This window comes from Armigeres subalbatus, chromosome 1, assembly GCF_024139115.2.
Source record: "Armigeres subalbatus isolate Guangzhou_Male chromosome 1, GZ_Asu_2, whole genome shotgun sequence".
Taxonomy (NCBI): Eukaryota; Metazoa; Arthropoda; class Insecta; order Diptera; family Culicidae; genus Armigeres; species Armigeres subalbatus.
This window is the reverse complement of record NC_085139.1, coordinates 151,271,410-151,287,102: the sequence shown is the minus strand read 5'-3', so window position 1 is coordinate 151,287,102 and position 15,693 is coordinate 151,271,410. Positions and strand designations below refer to the sequence as shown.

General features: G+C 36.8%; 1 protein-coding gene and 1 non-coding gene across 9 annotated transcripts in view; one reads left to right on the top strand and one right to left on the bottom strand.

Annotated features, from left to right (window-relative positions):
- Positions 1 to 15,693, top strand: part of LOC134205271 (227 kDa spindle- and centromere-associated protein-like) — a 261,767-nt gene that overhangs the window by 147,703 nt on the left and 98,371 nt on the right. For 3 of the 8 annotated variants that reach the window (XR_009978107.1, XR_009978106.1, XR_009978109.1), the window contains one exon: positions 14,355 to 14,469. The exons of 4 other annotated variants lie outside the window; for them this stretch is intronic. The gene's annotated coding sequence lies outside the window, so the exon portion shown is untranslated. Of the gene's footprint in view, positions 1 to 14,354; positions 14,470 to 14,536; positions 14,675 to 15,693 lie in introns of those variants that run through there. One more of the 8 variants, XR_009978108.1, reaches the window with a different exon arrangement.
- On the bottom strand, positions 12,162 to 12,237 carry Trnag-acc (transfer RNA glycine (anticodon ACC)). The gene has a single exon. It is a non-coding gene; the product is annotated as a tRNA-Gly (tRNA).

Genomic DNA, 15,693 nt, shown 5'->3' with positions numbered 1-15,693 from the left:
CAAAATGTGTTCTATTTCAATAAAGAGCTTTAGAAAGGTCAATCTAATGTGATTTTTTCAATATATTTTGTAATACACGAGAAAGGCATCATCACTGGTAGGTGGATTAATCGGGGTTTTTGGTCGTGAGTAGTGCGCATCATTGGCACAGGCAAATCGATTCTCCGAGCTATGACTCCGGTGGAATTCACCTCGGGCTCTTGCATCAAATTTAAGAATTTGTCTTTAGATGATTAGTTTAGTACATCAGCAAGGGAAGAAAAAAACAAATTAATCCACCTAGCGGTGATGATGCCTTTCTCATCATAAAATGTAGTGAAAAAAAAATCATTAGAAAGGTCAAAAAGCACTTTAGGTGAATAGATCGCATGAATTCGATAATTTTGCATGTTTTTGCCCTTGCATGGGACCCTTGGGAAAAAACAATGATTATTCAAAAACTCCGAAATAAAATGTCTAATCAGGCCAGTTTTCAATAGCAAGCAATGGGACCGCATTCCCCGTCGAATGCATTGTTGCGAGTAAATCGAATAATGCTAAGTTCCAAAAAGTGTGTCTACAAAATTTGTACACACACACAGACAGACTTCACCTCGGTTCGTCGGTTTGAACCGATCGGTATATAACACTATGAGTCCCCGGGCCTTCTATCAAAAGTTGTTTTTTTGAGTAATCCTATAGCCTTTCGGTACAACTTTTGTACGAGAAAGGCAAAAAGGACCTTTTGGATTACTTCGTTACTTTAAAGTGCTCGCCGAATATTTATATGTACATATAAAGTGTTCAGTTATGTTTATCCTTTCATTACTGCAATGAATATTGATACTCTGGTCGTTCTCAATACAGTTAGCAATGTATAGTGGTATCAAATTGAACCTGAAAACACCGTCAAACAACTTCTTTCAATTGAAAGATTGAACTTCGACATTGAACTCACGGTAAATACTTCAACTGAATGAGATCGCTAGTATACTTGCAAAACACATGGATAAGTTTTTCTTTATAGAACAGCATAATAAGAGTAAGTTAATAAGTTAATTTTTAAGTATTCCTAGTTCTCTTGGTTGGTAGATTAAAACTTTTGTAATGATTTGGGCTTCTGGGTTTTTGGCCTTTTGTGCTATGCTAGAACATTTTCGGCCTTTTTTTATTCGGCCTTCTGTCGTTCAACCATTTGTGATTCGGCCTTTTGTACTGATCCCCGCCTATTGTGTGAAATCGCTGTACTGTTCTCATGTACGGTCTACAATTATGTATTTTCAACATCTGAATATATTTTGGACTTTGATGTGTGTTCGAAAATATGGTTAAAAATGATATTATGAAGAAAAGACAAAAAAAGACACCCCTAGTAACATTTTTGTTTTATGGTGGTTTTATAACACACTTGAAGAGTAAATTATGGTCTTCAAGAGCGTTATAAAACTTAAAATGTTACTTGAGACATCACTATTTATTTGAAGAAAGCCGAGTATAGAAACAAACCAAATATAGTCAAAAGTCTAATGTGCCGTGCAGACTACTACACGTAAAAAAATTTGATGTTATTTATTATTAATATTTCTAATACTTTTTTGCCAAAGCAGGCGCTTAATGATAGGTATAAGAAAAAACTAAGTCTCTATATCAAGTGATATAACTCGTAGTCTAATGCCGTCCAGCTGGTAGTCTGACTCGCAACAAATCAAAATTCTTCGTAATGAATCGCCTGCTTTGAGTGTGCTTACAGCGGCACATTAGGAGTTAACTTTCTGAAATCAGTATGGCGAAAGTCATCTAAGATTCGATTTCTCAAAATTAAGCAACTTCATCGACAAAATATTTGGTAGGCGTAGTAGCGGACACCTTCCTACATAATCGGTACCAAATAGTTTTTCATGAAAAGTTTCTTATTTCGAAAAAACCCGCGTTAGATGACTTTCGCCATACAAATTTCTGGCGGTTAACTCTTGCTGGCTATTTTGCGCATATACTATAGCGCCTGAATGTGACAGCGGCGAGTAGAAAATCAGCCACTGCCAATAATTCATTGGTGACTTCAATGCCAAACACCGTTCATGGAATAATGCTCAAAGCAATTCCAACGGCAACATTTTATTTGAAGATTGTTCTGCGGGATATTATACTATTCAATATCCCAATGGCCCAACTTGTTTTTCATCCACTCGAAATCCTTCGACAATTGATTTGGTTTTAACGGATTCAAGTCAGCTGTGTGGCCAATTGGTAACTCATGCTGACTTTGACTCTGATCACCTTCCTGTGACATTTGAAATCTCACAAGAAGCCATTTATAATCCAATCAGCTCTACTTTTAATTATCATAGAGCTGATTGGGATCTCTCAAAACGTATATCGATAGGAATTTTGATGTTGATATTCCTCTCGATACCAAAAGTGATATTGATAATGCTCTCGTATTCTTGACAAATTTAATTGTCGAAGCCAGAGGCATTGCAATTCCTAAATGTGAAATTAAATTCAACTCCATTATTATTGACGACGATCTTCAGCTACTGATCCGTCTTAAAAATGTGAGGCGCAGGCAATACCAAAGAACTCGCGATCCCGCGTAGAAAGTTTTTTGGCGAGATTTGCAAAATGAAATTAAAAAACGTTTCAGTCAGCAGTTCGAGAGTGCCCATAATTTTAGTCTAGGTCTCACTAGTCCAATTGAGGATCAGGTTACACGGAGCTTCGAAGACATTTTCAACCAAGATAATGTTTTTGACCCTTCGTTGGGAACTAATTTGGATGAAGTTAGATCTATTACTAGAAAATTTAAAAATATGAAAGCACCGGGTGATGATGGTATTTTCTACATGCTTATCAAAAAACTTCCTGAGAGCTCTTTATCCTTTTTGGTTAATTTATTTAACAAATGTTTTCAATGAATCGCCTGCTTTGAGCGTGCTTGCAGCGGCACACTAGGAGTTAACTTTTGAAAATCAGTATGGCGAAAGGCATCTAATGTTTAATATATCGAAACTAAGCAGTCTAATCAAAAAAATTTTTGGTAGGCGAAGTAGCCAACACCTTCCTACATAACTGGTACCAAATAGTTTTTCGTAAAAAGTTCCTACTGTTGAGAAAACCCGCGTTAGATGTCTTTCGCCTTACAAACTTCAGGTGGTTAACTCTTGCCGGCTATTTTTACATATACGTTAGCGCCTGGGCACGGCAGCGGCGGGTAGGAAACCAGCCACTGTATCTGATTCATTGGCATACTTTCCAAATAAATGGAAAAACGCCAAAGTTGTTCCAATTTTGAAGCCGGACAAAAATCCATCTGAGGCTTCTAGTTATCGTCCAATCAGTTTGCTTTCTTCAATAAGCAAACTGTTTGAAAAGATTATTTTAAATAGAATGATGGTTCATATTAATGACAATTCTATTTTTGCTGATGAGCAATTTGGTTTTCGCCATGGGCATTCAACCACTCATCAGTTATTAAGAGTTACGAATTTAATTCGGCTCAATAAATCTGAAGGATATTCGACTGGAGTTGCTCTTCTTGATATAGAGAAAGCATTTGACAGTGTTTGGCATGAAGGTTTGATTGTAAAATTGATGAATTTTAATTTTCCTCTGTACATTATTAAACTGATCCAAAATTATTATCAGATCGCTCACTGCAGGTAAACTATCAGAATTCCAAATCTGACAGATTACCTGTAAGGGCTGGTGTCCCCCAAGGCAGCATACTGGGGCCCATATTGTATAACATTTTTACTTCTGACTTATCTGATTTACCACCAGGGTGTCAAAAATCTTTGTTTGCAGATGACACGGGCCTCTCAGCCAAAGGGCGAAGCCTTCGTGTCATTTGTAGTAGATTGCGAAAAAGTTTGGATATTTTCTCCACTTACTTGCAAAAATGGAAAATTTCCCCGAATGATTCCAAAACCCAACTTATAATTTTCCCACATAAGCCGAGCTTCTTATTTGAAACCTTCTAGCAGACATATTGTCACTATGAATGGGGTTCCAATTAATTGGTCTAGCGAAGCGAAATATTTAGGACTTCTGCTGGACCAAAAATTAACTTTTAAAAATCACATTGAAGGCCTTCAAGCCAAATGTAACAAATATATTAAGTGTCTATATCCACTTATAAACAGAAAATCAAAACTTTGTGTTAAGAACAAACTTTTGATTTACAAACAAATTTTTAGACCAGCCATGTTGTATGCTGTGCCAATATGGACAAGTTGCTGCAATACCAGAAAGAAGGCACTTCAGAGGATTCAAAATAAAATTTTGAAAATGATTCTGAAGTTGCCTCCGTGGTATAGTACCAATGAACTTCATAAAATTTCTAATATTGAGACATTGCAACAAATGTCCAACAAAATAATTTCCAATTTTAGACAAAAATCGTTGCAATCTTCTATTGCAACGATTAGCTCCTTGTATCCTCAGTATAAATTAGGTTAGGTTTATTTTAAGTTAAAAACATTGAAATTCCTACATGATTTAATTCAACCACAGGAAAAATCCTATCTGCCAGAGGCAATTGAAATGTATTAATAATAACTAAAAAGTAACATAGCAAATAAGGATGACAGTGTTAAGAAAACACGGAACACCTAGTCTAAGAGATGAATGCATGTATTAGATAATTAGCAAATAAAATTAGTTAAAAAAAATGAAATTGTTCTCAAATGGCCCTCGCATACTTCAACACTTTTCAAACCATTTTCACACTTGTCGCTGCCTAGCGATAACATTCGGACTCCGTTTCTTTCCCATCTGCTTTAGTGCTTTCACACACACGCTACTCCATTCTTCTATACGAGCAGCATCGAGACCGATATGCCAATAAAATTGAATTTAAATGTTATCAGAAATTGTCAATGTCGCACATCCATTTCCGGACACTCCAGTTATCTACATAATTCGGAACTGTAGTCGCTACATGGTATCTAACTGTAGCAACAATACTCATGCGAAGCACTGCGCATGCTTCTATTTTTGCAGTATTGTCATATCTTACATTATTCCACTTTTAAGAAAAGCTGATTACTGCTGAAACATAGAGTTCTGAATAAAAGTAAAATGAATTGAACAATTAAGTTCCAGTTTGAAGAATTAAAGCTGATGTTCTATCTAATAATGAACGTTCTTGGTGTTAATCATGGGTGATAATTCCTATCCTAAGAATATCAGTAGTTGAAGTTAATTAAAAATGTTGCAATTGCCCATACAAAGTGACAGCAATAATTCGCGAATGAGTCGTAGCAGTACAAGGAAGAAGCCTTTCACTTTTATTTCTAACATACTAAAGAAAAAGAAGATGCTAAAGTTTGAAGATATTGCTTTCGATAAAGAAATGAACTACCGTGCACGATCAGAACCTTCAGGTATACTATTTATAAATCAATATAGAAAAATATAATATGTGAAATAGAAATAAATATTATTACCCTTTGAAGAAGTGGTGTGACAAAAACATGTACCGTGAAGTACCCCAATGTCGCGCACTTAAGATCTGGCCCTCCTTAGTCTAGCGGTAAGATGCGCGGCTATATAGGAAGACCATACTGAGGGTGACTGGGTTCGACTCCCGGTGCCGGTCTAGTCAATTTTCGGGCTGGAAATTATCTCGACTTCCCTGGGCATAAAAGTATCAGCGTGTTAGCCTCATGATATACGGATGCAAAAATGGTACCATGGCTTAAAAACCTCGCGATTAATAACTGTGGAAGTGCTGAATGAACACTGCGAGGCGGCAATGTCCCAGTGGGGGATGTAATGCCAATAAGAAGAAGAAGAAGAAGAAAAAGATCAGACAAAGTTGAAACGTTCATAGAAAAACATATAGTGCCCATTTGAAAACATTTGCTACTGAATCACGTAGTAGAATGATTCTGTATTCAACCATTTTTGGGCGTATGAATCTGAGACAACTGGGTGTTCCTTATTTTGCGCTAAAGTGGTCCTAACTTCGCTTATGTTTGGAATAGAATATCGTTATTGATTTGATGGAATATAATTACTGACCAATAGAAGCATACATCCATTGTTCAAAATATGCAGACACCCGTCAGTACCCATTCTTTAGTCGAAATGGTTTGCCCATATATTTCGACCCTGGAATTTTGCGTAGATTTTGGATTATGATTTTTAATTCGACAAATCATAATTCCTAATTTAATTAATAATTGCCATCTGTAATATGAAACGTTATGTAAAAAAAACCAAAATAATCCACCAAGCAGCAACGATGCCGTTCTCGATTCAATCGTTTGGTTTCGCCTTAGTGTGATACACATAATAAATAATGAATCGCCTGCTTTGAGCGTGCTTACAGCGGCACACTAGGAGTTAACTTTCTGAAATCAGTATGGCGAAAGGCATCTAATACTTGTGACACATATATGATACCAATATCACTGTACAGCATAAAATCATATGTCTGTCACCCAGAATCACGCTGGTATCACGATAGCACGATGATTTCCGTACCCTGCCCTTCGACCGTTGTATTGTACGAAACAGAACATAATTTGTTGTTTTGAAATGTCAAATATGCCGTTTGACATATGAAATAAAAACAAACATTTGCAAGCTGACTGAGTAAAATTCGTTTTTCTGCAATTCTGGATGATATTTTTCACAACATTGTTATATAAAAATAATTATTCGTAAGCCCATTATTTGCTACAATTACGCTTTGAAGATGTCTTTCTATTGATTTTGCCAGTTCTTGGGTTGTTTCCGTTACTTTTGCATGATATTCAATGGTTTGAGTTCTGTATCGTGTGATTTCGAACGTTTTGTGCAAAGATCCTACGGGTTTTAATTGGAATGAGGTCTGGGGATTGTAAAGGATGCGATCTTTGATTTGCCATTAGTCAGCATCTACTTTTTTAGATGGGAAGAATGTTTTGTACAAATTCAAAATTGGATCTATGACCCAATTGAACGGTGCTGGCTTTATCCTTCAAAATGTCCAAATGAATTAAACGATCAGTGCCATTTGCACTGAAATCACCCCAAACCATAGAAGAGAGTGATTAACGTTTGCAGAAAAAATTGCCCTGCGGAATATTTGCAAGAACTCGTATATTTCTGCTAAAATACCTATACGAAGAATTGGAAAACTATATCGAATTCACAATTTATTCAAAAAATATGGGTGGGCCGATCGCATTGCTGTTGGGTTTTGTATATCTTGTTTGGAAATCAAACTGAAACTGAAACTACCAGTTTGCAACGCAGAGTTGTCTGGAATGAAACTGAGTTCAAATTCATTTAATAGTGTTTGTGTGTGTTAGATGAAATACTTTTTGTTGTTCGTTTGTGAGGTAAAAACTACCGCGAAAAATGTTAGTTTGTTTTGTTTTGACTTTTTGGAAAAATAAAACCAAGTTTTATTTTGTTCACAACTGTGCGTTGCGGGCACCAAGTTGTAGTTTTATTTTGACAGCTATAACATAAATATAATTTTATAACATCAAGCAGTACCAAACTGAAAGTGCAACTTTAGCATTGGGACCGGCCTTAATATTGTGTAATACTCATAAAAACTATATATATAAAAACTATTTATAATTTCTATACATTTTGATGAAAAACATAGTTTTGGAAAGCGGTAGAATCAGTTTCAAAACAAGCTGTCAAATAGATTCAACGCTGGAAAGAAAAGATGTGTGTCATCTTGGCACTGTACGCGTACAGCGTGATACGAAAATCATTGTGTGGAAATCATATGTCTGTCGATAGTATAAGGCTCGATTTCTCAAAATTAAGCACCTTCATCGAAAAAATATTTGGTAGGCGTAGGAACGGACACCTTCCTACATAACCAATACCAAATAGTTTTTCATGAAAAGTTCCTAGTTTTGAGAAAACCCGCATTAGATGTCTTTCGCCATACAAATTTCTGGTGGTTAACTCATGCTGGCTATTTTGCGCATATACCTACTTCTATAGCGCCTGGATGTGACAGGGTAGAAAATCAGCCACTGCCAATCATTCATTGCTTGTTACATTACAGCTCTTGCAAACGTTGTATAGCGAATCAATCAACAAATCGTATATGGTTCAACACACCATTTTCGTCGTATCTTTTGAACGCAATGACCGGTCGTGATTATATTCAATAGTGATCAACTATTGATTTGCCCGTCTTTTTTTAATTAAGGTGTTTTTTTAATTCTAGATTAAGTTCAACACCCAATTTGTCTCCCGTCGAATGCACTTTGTTGCGAGAAAATCGGTCAAAAATTACTATACGAAAAAGTGGCTGATGCTTTTCGGTTTTTGTGTGCACACACACAAGGGCAGACAGCCATTTGTTCAGCTCGAGGAGTTGAGTCGATTGGTACCTATATGACTTCATGGGTTTCCGAGACTTCTATAACTGGAGTGTCATTGTTATTTCTATCAAGGGAAGATCCAATAATTATTTAAATAATTTTGTATGAATCAGCTGAGAACTTTGTATAGACCATCACACTTCTCAAACCCCCCTCCTCCTCTAAGCGTTATGTAATTTATGGATCATGTCAAACTCAATACATCTTCAAAGTAAACATAATCAACTATTAATTGCATACTACATTGTGAAGAAGTTCGGGTCCGCGTGTAACAGTAGGTAGTATTGTTTATTGCACAAGCAAATAAATTTAATCATTCAATTATAATGAATCGCCTGTTTTGAGCGTGCTTACAGCGGCACACTAGGAGTTAACTTTCTGAAATCACTATGGCGAAAGGCATCTAAGTTTCTATTTCTCAAAATTGAGCACTTTCATCAAAAAAATATTTGGTAGGCATGGTAGCGGACACCTTCCTACATAATCGGTACCAAATAGTTTTTCATGAAAAGTTTCTTATTTTGAGAAAACCCGCGTTAGATGACTTTCGCCATACAAATTTCTGGCGGTTAACTCTTGCTGGCTATTTTGCGCATATACTATAGCGCCTGGATGTGACAGCGGCGGGTAGAAAATCAGCCATTGCCAATAATTCATTATTTGAGCAAATTACATAAGTGTGCATATAGCTTTTAATTTTGTTCAAATGAATTATTGGCAGTGGGTGATTTTCTACCCGCCGCAGCCACATCCAGGCGCTATAGTATATGCAAAAAATAGCCAGCAAGAGTTAACCGCCAGAAATTTGTATGGCGAAAGACATCTAACGCTGGTTTTCTCAAAATTAGTAACTTTTCATGAAAAACTATTTGGTACCGGTTATGAGGGATGGTGTCCGCTACTACGCCTACCAAATATTTTTTCGATTAAAGTGCTTAATTTTGAGTAATCGAACCTTAGATGCCTTTCGCCATACTGATTTCAGAAAGTTAACTCCTAGTGTGCCGCTGTAAGCACGCTCAAAGCAGTCGATTCATTATGACGCACCCAATTGCTACACGCAAAAAAAAAGTTGCGGTCGAAATTACCATTCCGATGGTTATTTTAAGAATATGCACCAACGACTTTCAGCAGATAACAAACCCGTTTGATTTTACCACGCGCGCATTAAAAATCAACTGTGGCCCTTGGGGAATGTTGTCACATGAACTGAAACAGTGATGAATTTCTCTGAAACCGTGGTTGATTGTACTGAAATTTTATGGTTGTTTTAAAAACAGAGCGTAGTCTTCAAAATAGTATTTTTTCCACAAATATTTTTTTCTGTGTACGTTTTCACAGGTCAAAAACAACACAGTTGAATTCAATGAATTATTGGCAGTGGCTGATTTGCTACTCGCCGCTATCACATCAAGGCGCTATAGTATATGCGCAAAATAGCCAGCATGAGTTAACCACCAGGAATTTGTATGGCGAAAGACATCTAACGCGGGTTTTCTCAACAGTAGGAGCTTTTCACGAAAAACTATTTGGTACCAGTTATGCAGTAAGGTGTCCGCTACTACGCCTACCAAATATTTTTTCGATTAAATTGCCTATTTTCGAAATAATAAACATTAGATGCCTTTCGCCATACTGATTTACCAAAGTTAACTCTTAGTGTGCCGCTGTAAGCATGCTGAAAGCAGGCGATTCATTGACTTGCCAAAAGTTCAAGTCACTCGACTCGCATGACAGTCAAAATTAAATGATTATAATCCAATATACTGGATCAAATACATTTAAGACTTTTCAACCAACGCCCACCTCCTTTGTCATGCCCCTTAAACCTCGGATGTCATTTTAGACTCTTAAATATAAATAGAGGACACAAAAACCGCAGACATAATATCTAGACCATCATTTGAAAAGGGCGCAAAAGCCAAATTTTATTCCTTCTGATTCTTCGACTGCATACATAGCTCTATATGTGGACGAAGAATCAAAAGGAACAAGTTTTGGCTGTTACGCCCTTTGCAAATGTTGGTCTAGATATAATATAAAATGAAAATAAGGAGGTGTATAAAACGAAATAAAACCATTGTCACTGTATTGGTAACGAGCGTACGAGCAAGCAGCTAAGGAGTCGTACACTTATTACGTGAGCAATTTTTCTGGGTTTTTCAACCCAGCCCCCTCCCCCCTTGTAAGATTTTTTTCATACAAAAGATTGTTTATTTATAAGGAGCGTAAGACCTTGTAAGCTGTGAACGCATTGATCAATCTTGATCAAAATAAATAGCATGTAATAAGAAGAGTGTCTCTGTAGAATGCAACTTGTTGCGATAAAACCGGTTAAAACTAAGAACATGAAAATCGTCAGAAAAATGTATAGCTCTTTTAGTGGAATGTATTTAACCGTCAAAGACGAGTTAAGTACTCTCCAATTATAATTGGTGGAATTAAATGGAGAGTACTTAACTCGTCTTAGACGGATGAAAATCGTGTGAGTTTTAGAGGTTGAAAAAGTTACCATTCAGACAGACGAACATACACACTAGAGTGATTAAAATTTTGACTTTGTATGTTTACACTTTACATGTGTAAAAAGTTCGTTTTCAGAGTGAAATGATAGCCTTTCGGTACAACTTTGTTGTACGAGAAAGGCAAAAAGGCATTGTTAAGCTGGTGTGTTAAAAAAAAATTTCGAGACAGTGTCATCATGTATGAAAATCTTGAAATATGTGTTTTACATAAGGCATCTTCAATCGAGTCTTCAATATAAATACCTTATTGAAAAACTGCTATAGTTTTATCCTTGACCGCTAATTTAGCATAATTTTCCACATAAAATTTGAAAGCTATTGCAGGCACTGACCTACACGCAAAAAAATATCGCAGTCGAAACTACCATTCCGAGGGTTATTCTAAGAATATGCACCGACGATTTTCAGCAGAAAACAAACCCGTTTGATTTTACCATGCGCGCAGTAAAAATCAACTGTGGCCCTTGCGGAATGTTGTCACTTGAACTGAAACAGTGGTGAATTTGTCTGAAACCATGGTAAAATTTACTGAAATTCCATGGTTGTTTTGAAAACAGAGTGTATTCTACGAAATAGTAGCTTCTACCACGGAATTTTTTTCAGTGTATAAGATATGTCAAATCAACCTTAGTCGACGTCGGTAATCCGCCAGAAAGTTACACGCAAAAAAATATTGCAGTAGAAACTACTATTCCGAGGGTTATTTTAAAAATATGTACCGACGATTTTCAGCAGAAAACAAACCCGTTTGATTTTACCATGCGCGCAGTAAAAATCAACTGTGGCCCATGCGGAATATTGTCACACACAGAAAAAAATTCCATTGTAACAATTACTATTTTGTAGACTACGCCATGTTTTTAAAACAACCACAAATTTTCAGTTAAATTAACCATACATTCGGACAAATTCACCACTGATTCAGTTCATGTAACAACATTCCATCACGACCACAGTTGATTTTTACTGCGCGCATGGTAAAATCAAACGGGTTTGTTGTCTGCTGAAAATCGTCGGTGCGTATTCTTAAATTAACCCTCGGAATGGTAGTTTCGACCGCAACATTTTTTTGCGTGCATGAACTGAAACAGTGGTGAATTTCTCTGAAATTATGGTAAAATTTACTGAAATTCCATGGTAGTTTTAAAAACAGAGCGTAGTCTACAAAATAGTAGTTTTTACAACGGAATTTTTTTCTGTGTAGATATAAAGAATATGGAATGAGCTCTTCGGGTTCTATTCAATGTTAAACTGTCGATTCGTACGTTATGTGGAAGATAATGATTTGAAGAATGTATTGTAGGTAACCACTTTCTCTTCGATGGGACTCGAACCCATGACCCTACAGTACGGTAGACTGGTGCTTTAACCAACTAAGCTACGAAAGACCTCCGTCGGCCTTAGCAACTAGTGGCTACTGAATGGACTCGAGATTCCCAAATTTGACGTATAATCAAATCACTCGCAATCCATTTGTCAAGCCAACATTTCCACATGTGTATAGTACACATTCACATTAGAGGAGCGTGAGTATTTAGAATGTCTGACGGCTACACACACTCTTCATCAGCAACTGTACTGATCAAGTGCGGTTGTGTGAGCTATTTGCCAGTCGGTCGTCAAGCTTAGACCCAACCGCATTGCGTAGGCAAGAGCACGCAACTCAGGTTCAGTTCAATCAAAGTTAATCGCCTATATTCCGGGGATTAAACCACATTAATTTACAATGTTATGAAAAACTCATATGTGAATATGTACATTATGTGGAAGATAATGATTTGCAAAATGTATTGGAGGTACCTAACTATTTTCCCTTCGATGGGACTCGAACCCACGACCCTACAGTACGCTATACTACGAACGACCTCCGTCGGCCTTCGCAACCTAGCGGCTACTGATTATAGGCAATTAACTTTCATTGAACTGAATCTGAGTTGCGTGCTCTTGCCTACGCAATGCGGTCGGGTCTGAGCTGGTTACCTCCCATACATTTTTCAAATCATTATCTTCCACATAATGTAGGGGAACGGTTCGGCACTTTATCCCATAGCTCCTATTTCCATCCTATCAAAAACAGAGCAATGAAAAGGAATTTGGATTGTTTATTATTTTTGTGATTTTGACGTAGGACTTACGTCTTTCTTTACTATACTGGGTGTCATTTAATTTTTTGGAAATCGAGAGCGTTACGCTGGAAGGGAAGATTTCGAACGTTACTAGCGCCTTCATCTTTCGGTGGATTTTGAAGATTTATATATCAATCGACTCGGACACTCTCCAGCAATTTGTCAATTACATTGAAACTTTAGATTATTAACGATTAGCTATTGAAATTTTCAATTCTTGTCAAAGCCAATAACAATTTCATATATAACCAATCCCGTGCATTCCTAACACGGACATCAGAATGCAGTATCCCACGGCCCTTCAGGTTCACCGCAATATTTTCTTTGTATATAAAAGAAGCTGTGCCTGCCGTGTGTGAATCATTTACTTTGTGACAGCAGCGCGTACTGACGTGTTTTTTGTTCTTGCATTTTTTCCGTTCGTTCGCTGTGTTTGCGTACAGTCGTCAGCGGGAGAGCTTCCCTGCCGGTCAGTGGGTCTACCAGTATTATTTTTTCTCGTTCGTTCGCTGTGTTTACGTACACAGCATGCAGTCGCCAGCAGTGGACATATTTTTTTTTGTCATTCTGTGCTTGATGATGGTCGGATGCACTGGTGTCGGTTGCGATTGATGCGATCGCCCATCGCATCGCTCGGAGATCACGGCTATTCTGATATCTGATTATGGTTTTATTTATTAGTTTTATTTCCTGAAGTTTTGAATACATAAATTGCTAATAATTTTACACACCTTGTTGTTTCCAAAATCAATACCTATTATCAATCTCCAGAAATTCAAAAGTTGAATGTAAATACATTACGTTTATACCTATAAGTCCTACGTCTACTCGCGGTTATGTTCAAAACATTACCCATTGCTCGTTTTTTCAGCAGTGAGCACGCGTGTTGGCAAAAAGAAGCGACGATATTAGTGCTGTATTTCTTTGTTTTGCGATGAGATGAATATATGTTCAGTGAGATGGAAAACGGAACAGTTCCCCTACATATTCACATGAGTTTTTCAGAGGCTAATCAGAGAATAAACCAATTCTAGGCGAAATGAAGTTCGTCGGGTTTGCTAGTAATAAAATAAACATGTGGATTCCTAAGAATTTTCGCCAAACCTTACAAAAAATCTTTATAATAAATAGCGTTAGAAATTTTCCGGCCTCCGCGGCATAAACCAAAGTGTGTAATGTAACCATCATATTACTATTTTGGCTGATAAAAATGAGCAGTTACACTTACGTTTTTGTTTTCGTTACACAAGAAACACTCTCACGTACATTTGCGCCAATCAATCAAGTCTGTTTTACCATTTCTCTAAAGTACTTAAAATATACATATATATTATTAATAAACTATTGTTCTTTCTTGCTATATTTGTATTTCAACACAGTCTCCACATATAGTTGTACGCATAGATGTAAACGGAAGAAAACTCCATCAGCATCAACTCTAAGTTTAACGCCTGCGCAAGACAGATTTGAAGATACGGAAGCTGTAAGATTAAGGTAACATCTATACCGTAGTTATACCATAAAACCCTGTATTACTCTATACAAAATTAATTTATTTCAGTTCAGAAGATTGTATACGAATAGTTTGACAAATGTTGTCTACGGTGGGCAATTATGGGAGATTGCAACTACACAAATTGTTCTACTTTCTACATACAAAAGGATTTACTAGTTTTTACGCAAGATTGGCGACATATATGTTTTTAACTAAATCTACCTATGCATAAATCGAGTTTCAGACATAATAAGGCCGGAGCAAAAATGAATTCCTTCTTTTGTCATGTTAGTCTATGGATAACAAAGGGGGTGCTAAATAAAAAATAAATGGATAAATTGATAAAATCGCAAACCTCATCGTTTTCTCAAAGAATTTTTTGGGAAAGCACAATATTTTATTTATTTTTCCAATCAAATTTTGATTCCACCTTCAAATAATAAAATATAGTCACAAAAATTGAGGGGGGCGGGGACAGAAGAAAATCATATTTGTTTCGGCCAATACTCAATGCAATAATACTTACGTAAGGGTTGTTCAACACCCCCTCTCCATTGTAAGATTTTTTACATACATATATTTTTTTGTTTATATGGAGAGTAAGAAAATGACATACCCTCTCCGCCATAAGTACTAACGTAATTCTAGAGTGCTTTGAGAATAGGTCGTATGTGCAAAAGAGAGTCTCTCTTTGCCTCCATTCTCTTTCGATTATTACAGATCTATAATAAAGTTTACTTCAGATTTCTTGGCAGATATCTAAAGATTTTAGCTTTGTCTAGCGTTCTGAAGTGAAAATGTGGCAAAATATGCAAAACTAGCTTATGTACAAGCGAAAGAGAGCGTGAACGAAGAGAGCCTCTCTTTTGCACATACGACCTATTCTCAAAGCAATCTAGAATTAGTGTACGGCCCCATGTCAGTTCATATATGGGCCTTTTCACGAGACGCTTAAAAACAGCTGATTTTATCGTCAATTGACAGTTCTTCTATGAAATGAAAGTGACAGCTTCGGACTTGCAGACCTGTTCAGCGGTTGTAAACAAGTGCAGTCTCGGCAGTGTCACATGAAAAGGCCTATTGTACGTTTACTTGCTAGGTGGACACGGTCGGTTAGAGTACAGTGACTACAATAACAGTGTCGTCAAGTGTCAGAATTGGAACAGAATCGTCTGTCAGTTCCATACAAATGCGCGTTCCAAACGAGCAGGAGACCTGTCAAA